This window comes from Pinus tabuliformis, chromosome Q (assembly GCF_031772625.1).
Source record: "Pinus tabuliformis cultivar Carrire ecotype Pingquan chromosome Q, CPIR1, whole genome shotgun sequence".
Taxonomy (NCBI): Eukaryota; Viridiplantae; Streptophyta; class Pinopsida; order Pinales; family Pinaceae; genus Pinus; species Pinus tabuliformis.
Genome location: NC_142296.1, coordinates 397,512,993 through 397,533,506, shown reverse-complemented (window position 1 = coordinate 397,533,506; position 20,514 = coordinate 397,512,993). Strand labels below are relative to the sequence as shown.

The window sequence follows — 20,514 nt, the reverse complement described above, 5'->3', positions numbered from 1 at the left end:
GGGGGGGTTTGTTACCCACCATTTTGTGGGTGATATCCCTAGGAGAATTTTTTTTCTCCAAGATGGTCCTCAACCTGCAGCCAACAGACCCTTGCAGCTACCAACTAGCTCATTGTACAATTTCTCCGCCACCTGAGCCAACCATGTGGTCCCTCGCCCATTAGCCATGATCATATGTTTGAAGGTGGGCCTCCCGAATCTAAAGGTATGCCTTATCATTTGGTAATTGAGTATTGTAGTTTGCTTATCATGGACACTTCTAGTCATGGATTAATAGGGGGATTCGATGGAAAGAATGGGTTAGGTCTCTCCCCTATCCCCTAGACCCATTTTGGATATTAACCTTCCATTCCAGTCCTGTGGGATCTCTTTTACTGACCATTCGGCTTTAGGGATGGTATTTCATGGGAAACCCTGATTTTGGTTGCATGGTCCCACTCCCTTATCCGCTTATACTACCCTCTTTCCACTCATTATTACCCCATTCATCATTTCTCCCACCTGGGTCCACATTCCTACACTGGGTCCACATAGGGTCAGCTTGCCCCTTCCCCTTGCCCACACCTTGGGTCATGGTCTGGAATGATGCCTAGAGGTTGATGCAGGTAAAAAGAAAGAGAAAAGCATATTTGGCGACATTCAATAGGAAAATGTACCACAAAATGCAAAAGATGGCCGGGACAAAAACTTTTAACACATGGGCGAAAGCCAATACACGAGCTTTATCCCATCGTCATGGCTATCACCCTAGTTCCTACAGGTTTTATGAGCCTCCATCATCGCATAGGAACCCATGATTGTCCCAACCCATGGTGGGCAATGAACCGCCCTACCTTTAAAAAGGGGGTATTCACTGCTATATCTTATGCATCATGCTCTTACCCCTTGAGCCCCGAGCAGTTAATCAAAGAAAATCATAAAAAGGCAAAAGGCATATAAAGAAAGGTGGAAAAATCAAGGCCAGGGCACCTCATGTACCACGATTGCTCCCTCCTATACATTATAAATCCAAGTGTGGGCTTCCCTCTTATTAGCTACCCTTGTACCCCAACATGTGACCCAGGGCTGCCCCTTCTCATCCCCTACTTCATTCACCTATCTTTCACACGGCACCACCTAATAGGATTCTTGGTTAACCCCATTTGGAGTTTATGAGACATTGGAAGTTGGAACATCGCAAAGCCCATTATGGAAGTGCAGGCCATTATGAAATCCCCACTTGTGGTCCATGATTGGTAAGCTCATTTACTCAATTTCTCTAATGACTTGTTGTACTGGAAGGCTAGGGGACGCATTGGATCTTATGCAGGATTGCAGATGGTCTCCATCTTGGGTTTGGTCTCCCTATATGGGGTCCTAATCCTCCAGAGGGCTACATTGGCACATGTAGGGTGTGCGTTGAGAGCCATGAGCCTCTACAACAGTAGACAACACTCCATGGATCCTCGAGGATGATCAGAGATGCTCGAGACACTCCCATTGGATGAGGATGATGCAACTAGTTCACCTTTGCCCAGCCGGCCCCACACAGGCAGCTGACCCAAGACTTGTAGGATGATATGGCATCCCCTACATCACCATCAAAGCCCTTGTAGACGATCTACAGGCATCCTCGATTCATTTGGAGACCCATGAGGTTATTATTGTGCCCCTACACCCATTGGGAGCACCACAGGTTTATTGTTTGGAGAAAAAGGGCCCAACCCCTTGTCCATCACTTTTGAGGGTCTTACTCTTCATTATGGCACCCATGGACCTCATTAGGCCTCTTAGAGGGCCCTAGGACATGCATAGATTATTATTTGACCTCTTGAGAGGCTTATTCTTTCATTTATGAGCTAGTTTGGTGGGTTTGTCAGCGAAAGTTAGATTATTAGAATTTAGAACATTATTTTATTTTTGAGGCTTATGTAGGCCAAGGAGGCTAATCCGAACTCATCATTAGTGTATAAATACAAGTGAGATGAGTTCATTTGCTCATCATCACTTTGGATTGGATCTTTTCTCTCTCTTGAGAATTTCACACTTTTTCTAGAGGATGAATTGGAGCTTTATGGATGAATTTTGATGTGTGGATATTGGTCTATCTTATCTTGGAGCTTCTCTCTTGTCAATTGTGGATGGTTGGATATGTTCTATTACATGTAAGTACATGCTTTTATTGTTATTCTTGTTTTACTTTGTCATATACATTGGAATGGGATTTTCGCTATTCTTAGGGCTAATTGCTACATGCATTTACTGCTTAAATTGTGCAATTTTGTCTCTATTATAGCATCTCTCAATTTATGGGCCATGTAATGTGAACGAAATCTCCTAAGGGTAATTTTATCAACGATTTGACCTTGATAAGCCATCTCCTTTTGCACATCGAAGTATAAAAGCTGCAAGATTGCTTCTCTTTGACCTAGAAGGCTAGCGAAGTAGTCTTGAGGCCTCCTTGACCAAGAACCAAAGGTCCTCACTCATATTCATCATAGACTCCATTCTCCCAAGACTAAGGCATTGATCTACCAAAAGGTGGTCACCTTAAACCAACTTATTTCACCTTTTCCTGGGTCTAGCCAAATTGGGTCACCTAGGGCATCATTTTCCCGGTGAACTAGCCCTCCAAAAAGTTCGATCTCCTAGCCCCTCCTGCGCTGGTGTTTCCTTAAGACCTCCAAATTTGAGGCCATTTGGACGGTGGAGTTGTGAGAAAAGCCAAGCCCTAACTTCGAGATCAAACTTTGCCCTAGCATCCCTAAAGGCTAGTACCTTACTGGATCAATTCAACACCTTTAAGTGAATATTCTTTCTTTGATCCTTTCCTCCACCTTTCCCAGGGTAAGAACATCATTGGTTGCCACATGCTTTCCTCATACCCTAGACCGGGTCCACTTGGTCCCGTGTGGTCCCGTTCCTTGAAAGGACAATTCTTCAAGAACCACCCAGGATACCAATTTCAATAAGGATTTTAGGGATTGGAAAACTCTTTGACGAATCATATCCCGTAAACCTAACCCTCAAATCCTCTCATCCCTCTCGTAGAAATCATTGTACCTTGCTTGAAAAGCAAGCAAGCTCTATCCTTCTGGAAAGCGAATTATTTGGGTCACTCCATATCCATTCATTGATTTATCCTCCATCGATGACTCCATAGTATACTGGGTCTCCTCCCATTGGTGAAAGTCCGTAAATAGAAGGGAGCCTTAGCTACGGTGACAATGGGCTAAGCCTCCATTTGTTGCCCTTGGTCTAGCATTTGCCCTATAGGGAATCCCTTTAGGTCCTTTGCTAGTTTGAGCGGTAACAGGTTCCTGCAACATTGGGCTCGAATAATTTTTTATTGATGAGCATGTTAAACAAAGTCTTTTGGTAGAAATCACATAAGAGAAATTTTTGGCCGATGAGCATGTTGCTGATGTTTTAACAAATCCACTCTCTTAGATGATGTTTGCTTGCTTCTGTGAGAAGCTTGGAGTGGCTGAGAATTATTCTTGAAGAGAGAGACCATTGATTGTATAGCATCATGAATCTTCCTTGGGATGTAGCTAAGAGGCCATAGATTATTGTTGGGAAGATTGTCACTCCCTTAGGTTAGTTGATCGAGAGGCTAGTGAGTCTAGTTGGGGAGCTTTGTTCTAAGGCATGAAGTGATCCCTTAGGTCATGATGACTGAGAGACCAATGAGTTTGGTCGGGGACATTGATTTTGTGATCTCACCCTTAGGTAGTTGTTGAGAGACCAGTGGATTGGTTGAGGAGATTGATCTTGAGTTCCCTTCCTTGGGTCATTGACTAAGAGACCAATGAGTTTGGTCGGGAAGGATGAGTTCTCTCCCTTGGGCCATGGACCGAGAGACTATATAGTCGGGAGATTGATGTCGAGATAGGGATTCCTCCCTTGGGTCGTGGACCGAGAGACCTTTGTTTATGGTCGGGGAGATGGACCCTGTGTACTCTCTTGGGTCATTGAGCTTGAGTGAGAAACCATTGCATACGGTTGCAGAGCTTGGCCTCATGAATGATATTGGTTGATCCCATTGGTCAGTTGGGCAATGACACTGATGCCATTGGGTTTTGGCTTATGGGATGTGTTGAATGTTATGTATCTTTCCTTATGATGAGACTTGTACATCTATTCTCTCCCTTGGGTTGTTGTTGAGAGACCTATGGATTGGTCGGGGAGATTGATCTTAAGAGAGAGAGACTTGTATATTTGATCTCTCCCTTGGGTTGTTGCTGAGAGACCTATGGACTAGTCGGGGAGATTGATCTTAAGAGAGAATGAAAAGTACCTCCTTGGCTAGGAGGGTGTGTTGGAAATTTAGTAGCCATGGTTGGTATTTTCATTAATAAAAGAAAAGGAAAATTTAAATTTACATTTACAACCCCACAAGTGTCAAGTTGGCCCCCTCCTAACATGTTGGCTTGCCCAAGTGAAACATCTATTCACATGGACAAACAACTATAAATTGATCATATTTTCTTTCCTTCAAGGCAAATTTTGCATCATTTGATCTGAGGCATTTGCAAGCTGACTAAGGCATCTCTTCTTTGTGATTTGCAAGTTGACTGAGGCAACTCTTCGCTGTGGTATGCAAGCTTCTCTAAGGCACTCTTCTCTGTGGTATTCGAGCTTCTTTGAGGCACTCTTGTCTGTGGTATGCGATCTTCTTTGTGGCATTAATCTTTGTGATATTCGAGCTTCTCTGTGGCATTAATCTTTGTGGTATGTGAGCCTCTTTGTGGCATTAAACTCTGTGGTATGCGAGATTCTCTGTGGCACTATTCTTTGTGGTATGCGAGCTTCTCTGTATCTCCTTATCTTTGTGATTGAGGAAGAGGATGAAGTTTTGTTCATATGATCTCATCAAAGATATGTTATTTTGATTGATGTACAATTGATGAACTGAACTCTCTCTCACAGTTTTTCCCCTTGCGGGTTTTTCCCTGGCCGCTGGCCTAAATTTTGGTGTCTCTTGTCTCATTGTTTACTATGATCTCTATTTCTCTATTGTAGAAGTGAATGGTTGAAATTTTTCATGTATAATTGCTTGATGATTGGAATGCTCTAAAGAAGTAATATTGTATCATTAGAAGTAGTTATTAGTTTAAAAACTGCACTAGTCTTGATTGCACTAGAAAATCAACAACTAGAGTGTAAATCCACCACAAAAACTAGATCAACTCTCTCCCGCAATCTCAAGTTTGAGGACTTCTACCAATAACTACATAGTGAACCTAAGGCTACTTTTCCCCACAAAACTTGTCCTGTGCACTTCACTAGCTCAGGGATCAATAAGGCATTACCATAGCCTACAATTTTATGGTACGCACAACTAACAGTTAATCTTTTAAGATTATGAGCATCTACATGAACTAAAAGTTTCTCAATCGTAGGTAATATAAAAATAACTGCAGATTGTTCATTGCATCCCTGTTGAGTTGACGTTCTTAGTAAGCATACGCAAGTCAATTGATAAACTGAGGAATCTTCTAAAGAGTTATGAATAGAACTTTACAAAAAAACATATAGAGGCCAAAAGTTCTTTCTTGGTACTTCATCACTCACATGTCCAGAAAATGTAACAATCATTTTTATTCGCCTTTGTTGCTTTTTATGTATTTTTTAACTTAAACTCCTTTGAAGAAACAAAGGATGTTTTGAAGCTCGGTGTTGAAGGATGTTGTACAAATCAACATGCTTATAATACATTGAGAAGCTTTCTTCTTCATGAGCAGCCTCTTCTGGTGACAAATACCTTCGGGACTCCTGGTAGCACATTGGATTAGAGCTCTTGGAAAGGTTACGAGTATGTGGAAGGTTCCTAGAGCTTGAAACTTTCACACTTGGGCTGTGACTGGTCTTACGAATCATAGTGCTCTCACTCTGTTGAATTATTTCATGCTCAACTTCACGTTGGTTTTTGTGTTTAGTATCTTCTTCTTCTCGCTTAATGGTGTTAGTCTTTTCTTCTTCCTCATTTGAATATTTTTCTTCAATTTCGCACACTGCATTCCCTCTTCTGCATCTCACACTATTCTTTACATCATTGCGGCCCTTTGGACATTCATTTAATAAATCCCTACCCAAGTTTGCAAACTACTCTCTCCTATAACTATATTGCTCACAAAGTTCAATCTTGGGGTATTCACAATCATGCTTCTTTTCCACTGAATCACAACTTATGCAGTGAAATTGATTCACACCTTCACTCTCACCTTGACTATTCTACTCTTGTTGCCCTACATCTTTTGTATATTCAGGGTTTATAACTACTAATTGATTTGAAGCAGACATTTCAATATTATCATCATGGTGAGATTGTTAAAATTGGCAACTAGGGCCAAACTCCATGTGGGTCTTCTTATTTATGGAAGATGATATTTTTCTTGGATTCCTTTCATTGAGAGGTGTAGGATTGATCTAAAGATCATCCGATTCCAACATGTATTCATGGAGATATGAATTTATTTGTGTTACTTGACAATTTGTCAAGGTCGGCCAGCAACCAAATTACCCCAACTTATCCTCAACATTTCATTATAAATAGAAGAGGTCTTCAAGCCAATTTTGCACACACACTTCTCCTAAGATCTCTCTCCACTCGTTTGGGTTTGGTGGCTAGAGAGATCAAGAGGGAGAAGCCCTAAATGCAGTGGAGGAAGGGTTCTATACACAGTTGATGGAGGAAGCCTAGTCACTGTTCAAAAGAGAGATCTAGCCATGCCCTAAGGATGTATGGCCGCTGCCTTGGAGGTGCCCTAATGCCCTAACAATAGGCCTTATTACGCAGTAGCAGGAGGCTTAATCAACAACCCTAATTCGCTGTCAAGGGAGACCCATACACAGTCTTGGGAGGCTCCTATTTGCTGTCATGAAAAGGCCTTATACACAACTCTCCTAGCTGCAGTTTATGAGGCCCTAATCAGCAACATATGAAGACCTAAATCCGCAGTTAGAGGAGCCCTTATCACAACTTGAAAGGGACCCTTAGATGCAACTAGAAGCGTGGACCTAGCCGCAACAAAAGGAGTACTACAACGACGTGAAGGTTCTATGTTAATACCACATTGCTGTAGGTGACAGCGTGGTCTCATTCAAGGTTGTTTAGGTATGATAAGGTTGGTCATGAGCTCGATTTGTAGGGCAGTCGAAGCCGCTTAAAGGAGGAGCAAGAAACTATTGTTTAAGGGCTGATTAGGTCACTGTTTGAAGGGATCAAAGTTACAGTCCACTGCTGGGCTAGGCTGCAGGCCATAGCCAACAGTTGGAGACCTTTTTAGGAGCTGCGTTCAGAAGGGAAGCAGCCCTATAAGGCAGCGTATGGTTGGAGGGACTATATGAAGGCGAGCCACAGTCAATAGCTGGACTGTGGGGTGTGTTTAAGGTGCTGTGGCACTTAGAGCTTGTGCCCTAACCAGTGACCATGTCTACCATGAAATGCACCAGTGCTTGCAGCATATGAAAGGTGCCAGATTAGCAACCTTGTCATGATCAGTGAAGCAACGAAGGAAGGAGAGTCTTATTGAAGGAAAGCCTCAGTATTCTGGGTAATTGGTTGAGCTGTTCTAGGACTATCATCTGCTGCATATCTTCAGTCCTTGGTATCAGAATTGCAACCTCATTGCATCATTGTCACGGAGAAGATCTTTGATCTCCTATTTGGCAAGTCAAGTATTGACTTCAAATCATTATACTCTATCTCTTTCTCTCTGCTGAACTATTGAAGAATATAAGAAGAATTGATCAAGGGTTTCCCCGCATTGGGGTTTGTCCTTGGTTGGTGCCACATCTTGTGTCCTCTTGTATTGGCATGTCTTCTACTGTTTATGTTTATGTTCTATCTGCACTTTACTATCATGTTGATGTGATTGCTAATCTTAATATTGACATTGGGATAATATGAAAAATTGAAGTAAATTTATCTATAGAACATACCTAAATTTAACATGGTATCAGAGTTTAGGTGAAGACAAAGTCCAAGCAAGAGTGGAAGAGAAATCACCAAAGACAGTTGGAAAGGACAAAAGGCTCAATGGGTTCCTCATCCCACTTCCCGGCTGAAGACAAGCTCCGTGAAAAGTTTGACTATCACGTATGGAAGATGTCTCTTGATATGACATTGGAAGATCAAAAAGTGTTGGATTACGTGAAGGGTAAAATCCCTGAGCCTTCATCAAATGCACGAGCTGCTACAAAGAACAAGTACACCAAGGGTGAAGTCAAAGCGAAGAAGATTATCAGAGATTCCATTGACAAGTGTTTGGTGGCTTACATCTCTGATCTAAACACCTCCAAGGAGATCTACGATAGATTGGTAAGCATGTTCAAGGTTAGTGATGCAAATCAAATTTTATTTCTCAAAAATAAGTTGAAGGATATTAAGAAGGGTAAAGACGAGGATATTCAATCCTACTTCTTAAGGATCACTAAGATCAAGAATGATCTTCTATCAATTGGAGAAATCATACCTAACAGGGAACTGACTATCACTATTCTTGGAGGGCTCCTGTCTGAGTGGTATATATTTAGAACCACTATTCTCAATAATGATCGAATTCCAGGGTTTGAAGAATTGATGTCGAGATGCATTCAAGAAGAAACCAAGATGGTGGAGCAAGAAATGCCTTCTAATAGAGGCAACCCTATTGCTTTCTCCGCTCATGCCAAAAGGAGAAATAATGCAGGGTCTAAAGGTCACTTCAATGGAAAGCCCAGATCTAAGGGTGGAAGGAAGGGCAGATGCTTTGCTTGCAATAATTTTGGCCATGATGATGATCACAATCATTCCAGGGGCAACTTCAACAACAATGATCGAAGGAATGACCGGTACAATGGCAAAGGAAAAAGGAATTCAGGAAATGGTTGACCCTCCAAGAAAGCCAGCATTCCAGGTATGAAGAATAAAATGTTGTTTTTGATAAGCAAAAGGAGTATTATCTTATATCAGCCCTCTCCACTGCCTCTCCTCCGGACACTTTGGGAAATTGGCTTATTGATAGTGGTGCTTCAAGGCGCTTCACTGGATATAAGGAAGCTCTCTCTAATTTGATAGAGAAGGAGACAAACTTGGAGATTATTCTTGGAGACGATGCCACCTATCCCTTATAGGGTGTAGGGAATGTTACCCTTCAATTGAATCAGGGTAACACAATTTATTTACAAGAAGTTCTTTATTTACCTGATCTCAAGAAGAACCTGTTGTCCATTTCGGTAATGGAAGACAAAGGTTACAAGGTGGCATTCATCGATGGAAAGGTACGTGCTTGGAAAAGGAATTTTAAAGATTCTTTTACTCTTGGGTTCAGGGTTGGCACTTTGTAAAGTTGCAGGAAGTCCATTAGGGACCATGTCTTGTGATACATCTCTTCCTTCTGAACTAAGGCATCAGAGGTTTGCCCATCTTCGTTGTAAGTCCCTACTCGATGTAAGACAGATGGTGACAGGGATGCCTGAGTTCAAAGAAGAGCATGAAGGTATATGTTCGGGATGTACCGAGGGAAAACTTTCAAGTAATTTCAAGACCACTGATGTAGAAAAACCTAAGGGGTTTGAGGTTCATCACCGGGAATCTCATATTTGCAGGTTGAAGAAAACTCTCTATGGTTTGAAGCAAGCACCCCAGGATTGGTGTGAGAGGATTGACAACTATCTGATGAAGCTGAGATTCACTAGGAGTGAAGCCAATCCAAACCTTTGCCTTAAGGTTGTGGATGATAGACCTCTCATACTGGTGCTTTATATGGATGACCTCTTTTTGACAAGTGCAGACCCTCTCATTTACAAAAGTAAGAGGGAGTTGGATTCCGAATTTGGAATGGTGGACTGCAAGCTTGTGACTACCTCGATGGAGCTTAACTTTAAGAAGTTATGCAGTAGTGCTGTCGGACCTGATTTGGGAAATGCCTCTGAGTTTCGTCAACTCATAGTAGCATTGATGTTCTTGGTGAACTCCCGTTCGGATATATGTTTTGTAGTTAGCATGTTGAGCCAACATATGGCTGAGCCTCATCACTCACATTGGATTGGTGCCAAGAATCTTCTGAGATATCTTCGGGGCACAATCACTCATGGATTGAGATTCACTACCGGAGCTATGAGGCTGCTTGGTTATTCTGATACTGATTGGGCAGGCAGTATGGTGGATCGAAAAAGCACTTTTGAGTGCTAGTTCTCTTTGGGTTCTGCTTCGATATCCTAGATGAGCAGGAAGAAGAAGCCGATTGCTTTGAGCACTGCTGAGGCCAGATACATAGCTGCAAGTATGGTCTCATGTGAAGTTGTCTGGTTGGGGACGCTCTTCAGTGCGCTGTTTGGACACGTGTTGGATACCATCGTGATCCTATGTGACAACTAGAGTGGGATCCAATTATCAGAGAAGCCTGTATTTCATGATTGCTCTCAGCTCACAGACATCAAGTACCACTTTATCCGGGATATGGTACAACGAGGAGCAATAAGGCTCCATCACATTGGGACTGATGTGCAGGTCGCCGATATTAAGATGAAGCCCCTAGGAAATGTCAAATTCTTGACTTTCTGAGAATGACTAGGAGTCATGGAGAGACCCTCTCCTGAGGGTCATGTATGATATGGATATTGAGCTCGGGGAGCTCTGGGGGGCATGGGGTACTTCTTGGAGCGATGAGAAACCATAGGGTGAGTGGTTCACCGTTCATCCTTCCCCTAGTGGTTTTCTATGTAGGCAAGATGAGTGGTTCATCCTTCTCCTACTGAGACACAATCATAGGGTGAGTGGTCCAACCTTCCCCTAGTGATTTGTTGTGTACAGGGTGAGTAGTTCAGACTTCCCCTGGGATACCCCATGGCAACATGTAGGTAGGATGCGTGGTTCATCCTTCTCCTGCCGAGACATCCTACCCATGCAGTCTGGGACTCATGGGAAGTACCTCCCATCTGGCCAATGAGTAGGAAAATGAGGATAGGGACCTTAGTACTACCGATGGACGCATTGTGTAGTACCGTACTTCCTATGCTAGGATGATATTGATTTGGGATCAATTGGAATTGACTTCGGGTCAATAAGAGTGGTATGAGACACTCTCTTTATTTGGAATTGATTTTGGATCAGTAAGAGTGGTATGAGACACTCACTTTATATGGGACTGACTTCAGGTCAGTAGAGAATGGTATGATACATTCTCGATCACTTCTTCTTCATAGTTTAGCAGAGTAGAGCAGTGCAGGGCACTACATTGATAGCAGAGGTAGTACGGACTGGCAGATGGATTAGTAGATGGAGTTCTCACTAGTTGAGAGGGAGTGTTAAAATTGGCAACTAGGGCCAAAATCCATGTGGGTCTTCTTATTTATGGAAGCTGATATTTTTCTTGGATTCCTCTCGTCGAGAGGTGTAGGATTGATCTAAAGATCATCCGATTCCGACATGTATTCATGGAGATATGAATTTATTTGTGTTACTTGACAATTTGTCAAGGTCGGCTAGCAACCAAATTACCCCAACTTATCCTCAACGTTTCATTATAAATAGAAGAGTTCTTCAAGTCATTTTGCACACACATTTCTCCTAAGATCTCTCTCCACTTGTTTGGGTTTGGTGGCTAGAGAGATCAAGAGGGAGAAGCCCTAGACGCAGTGGAGGAAGGGTTCTATACACAGTTGATGGAGGAAGCCTAGCCTCTGTTCAAAATGGAGATCTAGCCATGCCCTAAGGATGTATGGCCACTGTCTTGGAGGTGCCCAATGCCCTAACAACAGGCCTTATTACACAGCAGTAGGAGGCCTAATCAACAGACCTAATCCATTGTCAAGAGAGATCCATACACAGTCTTGGGAGGCTCCTATTTACTGTCATGAAAAGGCCTTATACACAACTCTCCTAGCCACAATTTGTGAGGCCCTAATCAACAACATATGAAGGCCTAAAGCCACAGTTAGAGGAGCCCTTATCACAGCTTGAAAGGGACCCTTAGACGCAGCTAGAAGTGTGGACCTAGCCACAGCAAAAGGAGTACTACAACAATGTGAAGGTTCTGTGTTAATACCACATTGTTGTAGGTGACAACATGGTCTCATTCAAGGTTGTTTAGGCATGATAAGGTTGGTCTTGAGCTCGATTTGCAGGGCAGTAGAAGCCGCTTAAAGGAGGAGCAAGAAACTATTGTTTAAGGGCTGATTGGGTCACTGTTTGAAGGGATCAAAGTTACAGTCCATTGCTGGGCTAGGCCGCAGGCCATATAGCCAGCAGTTGGAGACCTTTTTAGAAGCTGCGTTCAGAAGGTAAGCAGCCTTATAAGGCAGCGTATGGTTGGAGGGATTGTATGAAGGCTAGCCACAATCAATAGTTGGACTGTGGGGTGTGTTTAAGGTGCTGTGGCACTCAGAGTTTGTGCCCTAACCAGTGACCAGGTCTGGCATGAAATGCACCAGTTCTTGCAGCATATGAAAGGTGCCAGATTAGCAGCCTTGTCATGATCAGTGAAACATCGAAGGAAGGAGAGTCTTATTGAAGGAAAGCCTCAGTATTCTGGGTAATTGGTTGAGCTGTTCTAGGACTATCATCTGTTGCATATCTTCAGTCCTTGGTATCAGAAGTGCAACCTCATTGCATCATCGTCATGGAGAAGATCTTTGATCTCCTATTTGGCAAGTCAAGTATTGACTTCAAATCATTATACTCTATCTCTTTCTGCTGAACTATTGAAGAATATAAGAAGAATTGATCAAGGGTTTCCCTGCATTGGGGTTTTTCCATGGTTGGTGCCACATCTTGTGTCCTCTTGTCTTGGCATGTCTTCTACTGTTTATGTTTATGTTCTATCTGCACTTTACTATCACGCTGATGTGATTGCTAATCTGAATATTGACATTGGGCTAATATGAAATATTGAAGTAAATTGCTCTAAGCATAGAACATACCTAAATTTAACTGAGATTGACCAGTCCACACTTGCTATCCTGTATCTTCTCCATATTCAGCATTTGTAACTGCTAAATGATCTGAAGTAGATGTTTGAATATCATCATCATGCTTCTTCTCCTCTTCTACTGGATTTTCATGGGCACTTGATTGCGTCTTGTATAGCCATGGCCAACCATTTGGGTGTGCCTTATCCATGCTTCAATCGTTTTCCCCTTTCAATACTTTTCTTGACACAATCTTTGAATTTTTGCAAAAACTCAAAGTTCTCCTCCCCTAAGGGAGAAATTAATGCTTGCTGGCACATTTTCTCATAACCCTACAGGCTGGTAGGTCTCCCAACTCTAATACAATTGTAGTGTCCCAAGGTAATTTTGCCCTTAAAGTTGCTATTCTGGTGAGATTTTTTTTTCAATAATTTTTTAACAGTGGTACACATTCATGAATATACAGAGCTTCAACAACCGTACAATGTATGCAAGAATATCAAGTTTCTACAAGAATATAATACTTTAGTCAAGCACAACACTTAGGGAAGATTGCCCAATAGCAAGGAATGTATCCAATCAATAGTTCACCAAGAATTCCACCAATATTGTTTGCAATGTCACAATCTAATCAATATTCAAACTGTAGTTGTGCTATATTGTTCAATCTAAGTGTTACTTACTTCTGTACTATCTATTGTATGTTTACTGCATAATTTGTCGTGGAGATACCTGCAGATCTGAAGATGTAATGACTGTCCTCGTTTTACTATGTCAAGGATCAATTTGTCCTTGAGATCCCCTAAACAATGTCACAATTATTATCCCTGGAAATTTAATCACTATTATAGAATTCATCCCTGAACCTTGACACATCTTTGAGTAGGGTTTGACTGCCTTGCTGTGGCTATCCACAGCCTTAGAAAGCTGACAGAATAAGGGATGACCGCTTACCTATTCCGTCCTTCCCCTCTATCTCACTTCAACTTCCAACAACAATCTTACTTCGGTCCTGCAACCCTGGCCATGCGGCTGCGTGCAACTTGCAGCTTTAGGATGTACACCCAAATCTGTAGAGTTCTCCTTCTCTAGCTTAATCCAAGCCTTAGTAGACTAAAGGTTGACTTTGTTGCTTGGACATAACGTAAATGGCTACATAAATGACCCTTGTTACCAAAATTTCGATGGTAATAGGACGTCCACCCAGAATTGTCCTTGATAGTCTAAAATGTCTCAAAATTACCCATAGAAAATTTTGATCCTGTTAAAAACAGATCCGAGTGATTTCCAAGAAGAGATGTTGTGCTAGAACAAGAAAAGAAGTGTCTAGGTATGGTGGGATTAGCTCCACTAAAACTAGACAGAGGGATTAGCTAGGGTGGGATCACTTCCACCAAAACTAATAAAAAAGAAGGGGTCTTAAAATCCTCAGAGCCTTAGGCTTAAGAAAATCAGAGATATTCCAATCTAAATAGATGACCCAAAATGATTCCAACTCCCATTTATTTATAGGTTTTCTCATGGGGTTCACTCTAATGTGAGGGTTTGCACATGCAACTCCCAATTTGAGCTTTCTTGCCTCAACCGACCCAAAATTTTACCCAATGTTGCCCCAAACATTGGATAATTGGGTTTTCCTCCTTTATCAAGACTATAGCCTACAGGGTTCGATAGGCTACTTTGTCCTGTCATAGGCAATTAATACATAGGGACATTACACAACCCTTTGATATTTAGACTTTCCAAAAGCCAAAATTTCCCTTCTTAGCCAATTCACACTAGACCCTAGGTGGTTGCTTGGCCTTAAGAGGGCTGAAAATCGACTTGATCACCAAAAAGGGATGGTCAATACCTAGTCCTAGGGTTGATGTATTTTATGGATTTTTTAGGTTAGCTAAAACTTGCAAAGGAGTAAGGATATTTTGATGCCCTAGCATCGAAACCCTAACTATTACCTTTGTGAGGGATTGAAATTCACTTGGGAGAGCTAATATAAGATCACCAAGGGGATTGCCATACACATATCATAAAATGAGTAAGGCATGCAATAATAAGACCTAGCTTCCATAAAATTGATATTCAACAAAATTATGGCACACTATTTAACCTAGATCACCAATTTATTTCTTACATTAAACATAAGATTGGAAATTTTGCAAATAAAGGTACCTACAAGATACTATGCATGTACAATCCAATCATCAATCCAAGATAACTTCTCCAAAGACAAGATAATAGCTCCAAGACAAGATTTGCTCCATAGATCACATCTCTCCAATAGGAAAAGAGGCTGAAATTCTCAAGAAGAGAGGCTAAGTTCACAAGTGATGATGATGATAAGTGAAATAGCCCTCTCCTCTATTTATATGAGGAGGAAGAGTTCCTAATTAGCCTAAAAGCCCCTAATCAACAAGTAAAATCATAATGATGCATTGGCTTACAAGCTAACCCAATTAGCTCAAGCATAAACTCAGGAGAAAGCCCACACATGTGAGTTGTGAGGCCTCAAAAAGTTGGCGTCATGCAATAAATGAGCTCCATGTGGAATGTGTTGAGGCTCTAGGATGCCATGAGTGGTGTAGAAGCCTCTAAAAATCATGATGTGAGGGTTGGCCCTCAAATCTCTATCAATATCCCTTTGTGGACCCCAAAATCTAGTTTGGGGCACCAAAGGTGGTCTTGTGGGTCTCCAATTGCTTAAAATATCCATCTCTGCTCCAACATTGAGGGATTTCCAAGGTGCTACTATCCCTCCCAAGTCTCTGAAGGTGAGACCATCCTCATCTGGGCTCTGGATCAACTGCCATCTCTTAGAGAGTGCTAAGGCCAACTTGGGGGCATGCTGGTCCAAGTGCATCATCCTAAAGAATCATCAAATGTAGTGCAAAGTGGTAGAACATCTTTGGTGCAGAAGGTTTCCAAGGGTAGGTGTGATGTGATGCTACTGCTTGGAGACCCAAGACTCTCAACACTTCACCTATGGGTGCCAATATACTTCTTTGGGCCCTGAGTACCCGTGGGTAAGGTGCCTAGGTCTGGGCTATAGAACCAGTTGACAATCACAACATAAAGTCTAGTGAAAGCAACCAGTCATCAAGGACAATAATCATTTTTTCACCTCAGTTAACCAAACTTGAATGTAAAGGGCTATTTAATACTTCAAATAAGGCTTCCCTTCTAAAATTGGGGCCTTGAACTCACGTTGGTGTTTCCTCCCTAGGTAGGAGTGGCTAAAGGACAACCCTATTAGGTGTTTCCAACCCCCAAGGGGAAGCAACATTTCCTTAGTCCACCCTTCAATCGATGGGTGTTAATGAATGATGATGGTACAAAGGAGAGAAGATTTCATGGCCAAGTGCCATGGTCAAAGGTATCAACATGATGGGGATCCACATATTAAGTGTATAGATGTGAGGAGGGAGCAATTGTGGATGCATGAGTTATCAACTTGGCCTTTGTCTTTCCATCCCTCTTATGCACCTTTTACTTTTGCTTGATTTTTCTTTGTATTATTGCTCATAGCTCAAAGGGTTAGAGCTTGCTTTGAATGATGTATAGCAATTGTATTACCCCTTAATGATGAGGCAACTCATTTCCCATCGGGGTTGGGACATGCAAGGGTTCCTTTTATGATGTATAAGAACAACATGTGCTTAGGAACTGGGTGATGGCCATGATGAGTGAGGTAGAGCTCATGCTAGGCTTTTTTCCACGTGCTAATGTGCATGTCTCGACCATCTTTTGCATTTTCATATTCTTTTGTTTTGTTTTGTGGCCATAATATGCTTTTTCTTTTTCTTTTAGCTGCATCAACCTCCTAGGGCAAAGTTTTGGGCCCTATCCAAGTATATGGATGTATGGATGCCAAATCTCAAAAAACCAATGGTCAGTTGATCTTGAAGAATGGAGGTGGAATATGGGCTTGTAATGTAAGATGGCAAGTGGTAAGAATGGAATAAGGATTGATGGAACACGCTATCTCAATCAAGGCTTCTCAAGTAGTGCCCCTCATATACCGATTGGGCCATTAGGGGAGGTCCCACTAGATTGGGATTGAAGATTAACCCCCCATTTATGGTGAGGGAACAAGATCACAGTGAAAACCTCTCCTTCCAGGTCACAACATAGTCCATATCAAAAGCCCAAAAATTAACTAGCATAAGGATCTGATTGCAAATTGAATAAAGTACCTGGTGATCAGAATCCCACCTTCGTTCACGTGCTCTTGCCGGATGGGTGAGAAAGTATATGGCTGATGCATAGGCAGAGATAAAATTGCACATTGTCAGCTAGTGGTGTCTATTAGTCACTGCATGGTTGGCCGATTGGATGTGAAGAATGGGATAATTTTTTTTCCTATAGGGTCACCGACTTTGGTGGGTAATAGGCCCATAGATAGATTTACATCAACACTCTCCACCTATGCTCTGGTTAGTGCTCTCTCCCATCTAACATGCTTCTTGAAGGAAGGTGGTTTACCTTTGGAAGGTACATTAACCATTTTTGTCATCATGTACTTTCATTTATTGTTTTGGGGCATACTAATATGGATCACAAACCAGGTTGGAAGATTGACCACACTTGATTTTATCCTTGTTTCCATGCTTCACTTGGGAGGTTATCCTTTGCCCCTAGTCTAGGGTGACTTCCCTTTAGGATTGTCTTTCAAGAGGGGCACTAATAGTACTGTGCCCAAGATGCTCCGTACTTGATAATTTCCATATTTCGCTCTTTGGGTTGATTGTCATTGGTCATTGGGATTGGCACCTTACATCCTCATCTTTGAGTCATCCTGAAACTTTTCCCTAAGAGGTTGATGCAGCTGAAAGAATGATAAAAGCATATTAGGCAACAACTAAAGGATAGAAAAATGCAAAAGATGCTTGGGACATAGTAAGCACGTGGAAAAAATCCTAGCATGAACTCTACCCCTCTCATTAGCCATCACCTAGTTCGTTAACATTTCATGCTACAACTAAAAGGAAGTCTTGAATGTCCAACCCTGATGAAAAAGAAATCGCTATATATCTTTAATAGGTATTCTAAATACATAAAGAAATCTTGGTCTCCTAAGCTATGCAAGAATGAAAAATCATTAAAGTAAAAGGTGCACCAGAGGGGTGGAAAAAGCGCGCTGAGGAAAGAGGCAACACATCCCTACAACTTTGCTCCCTCTTCTCGAACCTGAGGTTGTTGCAGGCCCAGATCAGAGATTTGTTGCCAGATTCCATGTCCTTCTGTGAGAAGATTTGAAGGGTAAACTGTGCATTGTTTTGGCCTCTTAATCAGAACTCTTGTGGCTCCTTCTTTGTGCCGAGATCTTAGTTTAATGCCTGTGACGTGGTTTCCTAGATGATAGAAACTGCTCGGCACTTATGGTAAGTATTGTTTAAATTTATTGGTGGCTTTTCTTGGGATTGGGTCTGAGATCTACTGCACACTTTGGTAAAGGTTTTTCAGTAGCCATACATTGCACTGTTACAACCATGAACTGTGTAGTAATTTAAGGTGTATTTGGACCCATTTCTTGATAAGTGATTTGTGGTTTAGCTGTGGTGTATTCTTGTTTAGCCACTGTATTTTTTTGAGACTTAATATGGGGATCATTGAGACCTATTTCAAGGTGTTTTGAATTCTATTTCTTGCCATACATCTGTGACAACTTATGAGGCTTAAGTCTGATATCTCTTGGTGATTCTAGGTTGACAACCATCAGTTTTAGAGATCATAATTTTGAGACCTTGCACAGGTCTAGATCATTTTGTGGGCTAATATTTCTTTGAAAATTGAAGTCTTATTTGCATAGAATCTGAAGTGAATGTCACAACTATATTAAAGACATAGACCCTAAGTAAATCTGAACCTAATTGACTTACATCTGAAACGGTTCTTCGTTTATTTGTGTGAAAAGTGTTGAATTTGTAACTGTGGTCGGTCTTGTATTGATTATTGTAAAACATATTTAAAATGCCAGAGTCAAAAGATAATTTATTTTGAGTCAAAGTACCATTGCGACTTTTAAAAGAAAAAATTGAATTTTTAAATTGTAATTTTTGGCTCCAAAAGTTGTCAAGTCGGCCTCCCTCCAAGTCACATTGGCCTAGGGCAAAGGACACAGCCATTTTACCCAGCAGATGACCATATAAAGGCAACTCGGCCTTATTTCTCCACCACTAATTCACACTTCCTCAAGAAATCTTTTTTTGGGCATCTCAGCGAAGACCAAGAAGGACAAAGAGGACGAAAATGAAGACGAATTGCATCTCTTTCTCTCTCTCTCTCTCACAATCTCACACGTGTGGATAGATTCTCTCTCTTCTGGTTCACAGCTTTTCTGGGCAGTTCTGTTGCAGGGGGGCGAAATTTGGGGTAGTTGCAGGGGCCAAAATTATGGGGTAATTGGTAGTTGTAGGAGGGTCAAAATTTTGGGTTAGATCAGGCAGAGTGAAATTCTGGATCAGATTGGGAGGCTTGACTTGGAGGGGTTGACCAGGTTTGACCATAGGTCTAGGTGTGTCTCTTGTTGAACAGAAGAATTTCTCTATTGAAAAGGTTGTTGGGTTTTTCCCCTTGGTGGGTTTTCCAGGGTAAATCTTGTCTTCTCTTTGTGCATTGTGATCTCTACTGTTCTATTGTTCTTGTATGGTTGAATTTTTGAAGTATAATTATTGAATGATATATTGGAATAATTTAAAAGAAGATCAACATCAAAAGTAATTATCAGTATTTCAGAAATATTGTGCTAGTCTATATTGCACTTAGAAAATCAACATGGTATCAGAGCTTTGGTGAAGGAACACTAATATCACCTTTGAAGAAAGCCCCTTTGAGATTCTATTGTTGAAGTCCTTCTTGTTGATTTTCATCCATGGATTCCTCCATAAAATCTGAGAACAAGTTGGAAGTAGCCTCAAACATCAGAGCTTGGAAACTTAGAATTGATCTTATTCTTGCAAATAACAAAGTTTTGGATATCGTGACAGGAAAAATTGTAGAACCAACAAATACTGCAGGAAAGGAGAAGTTTGAGGATGACATTACTGCTATGAGTCTTATTGTGGACTCCATCAAAGATCATCTTATTCCCTACATTTCAAAATAATTCCAAGAAGATGTACGATGCCCTAACTAATCTATTTACTATCAAGAATGTTGGTCAAGCCATGAGTCTGAAAAATGAACTTCGTGATGTGACAATGACGAATGATGACACCATAGCTTCATATTTTGTAAGGATTTCTCAAATAAAGGACCAAATTCAAGCAATTGGAGAAACTATCTTTGAGAACGAACTTGTGACTACAACACTTAATGGTCTACCTAGATCATGGGATGCATTTGCAGCAGGTATAAGCAGCTGGAAGGAAGCTCCTTCATTTGAACAACTATGGACCTCTTGTGCTCAAGAAGAATCAAGGCTTATGTCAAGAGATAAGAAGGAAGAAGCTTCTCAAGCACTTGCAGCTCGCTTCAAGAACAAAGGAAAGAAGTTTGGCTCTCAACACAAGAAGTCAGGAAAAAGATCTCCTCCCCAAAGGAAGAAGGACATGTCAAAGATTCAATGTTATGGTTGTCAGAAATTTGGACACTTTAAGAGAGATTGTCCTGAAATTACTAACAACAAGAAGAGAAAGGGAA

The 20,514-nt window shown here is 41.5% G+C and overlaps 1 protein-coding gene and 1 pseudogene across 1 annotated transcript in view; one reads left to right on the top strand and one right to left on the bottom strand.

The window, feature by feature from the left end:
• Positions 1-5,862, bottom strand: part of LOC149219871 (polycomb group protein EMBRYONIC FLOWER 2 pseudogene) — a 32,943-nt pseudogene extending 27,081 nt beyond the window's left edge.
• The window catches only part of URH1 (uridine-ribohydrolase 1), a 202,846-nt gene that overhangs the window by 161,887 nt on the left and 20,445 nt on the right, over positions 1-20,514 (top strand). The window lies entirely within an intron of this gene.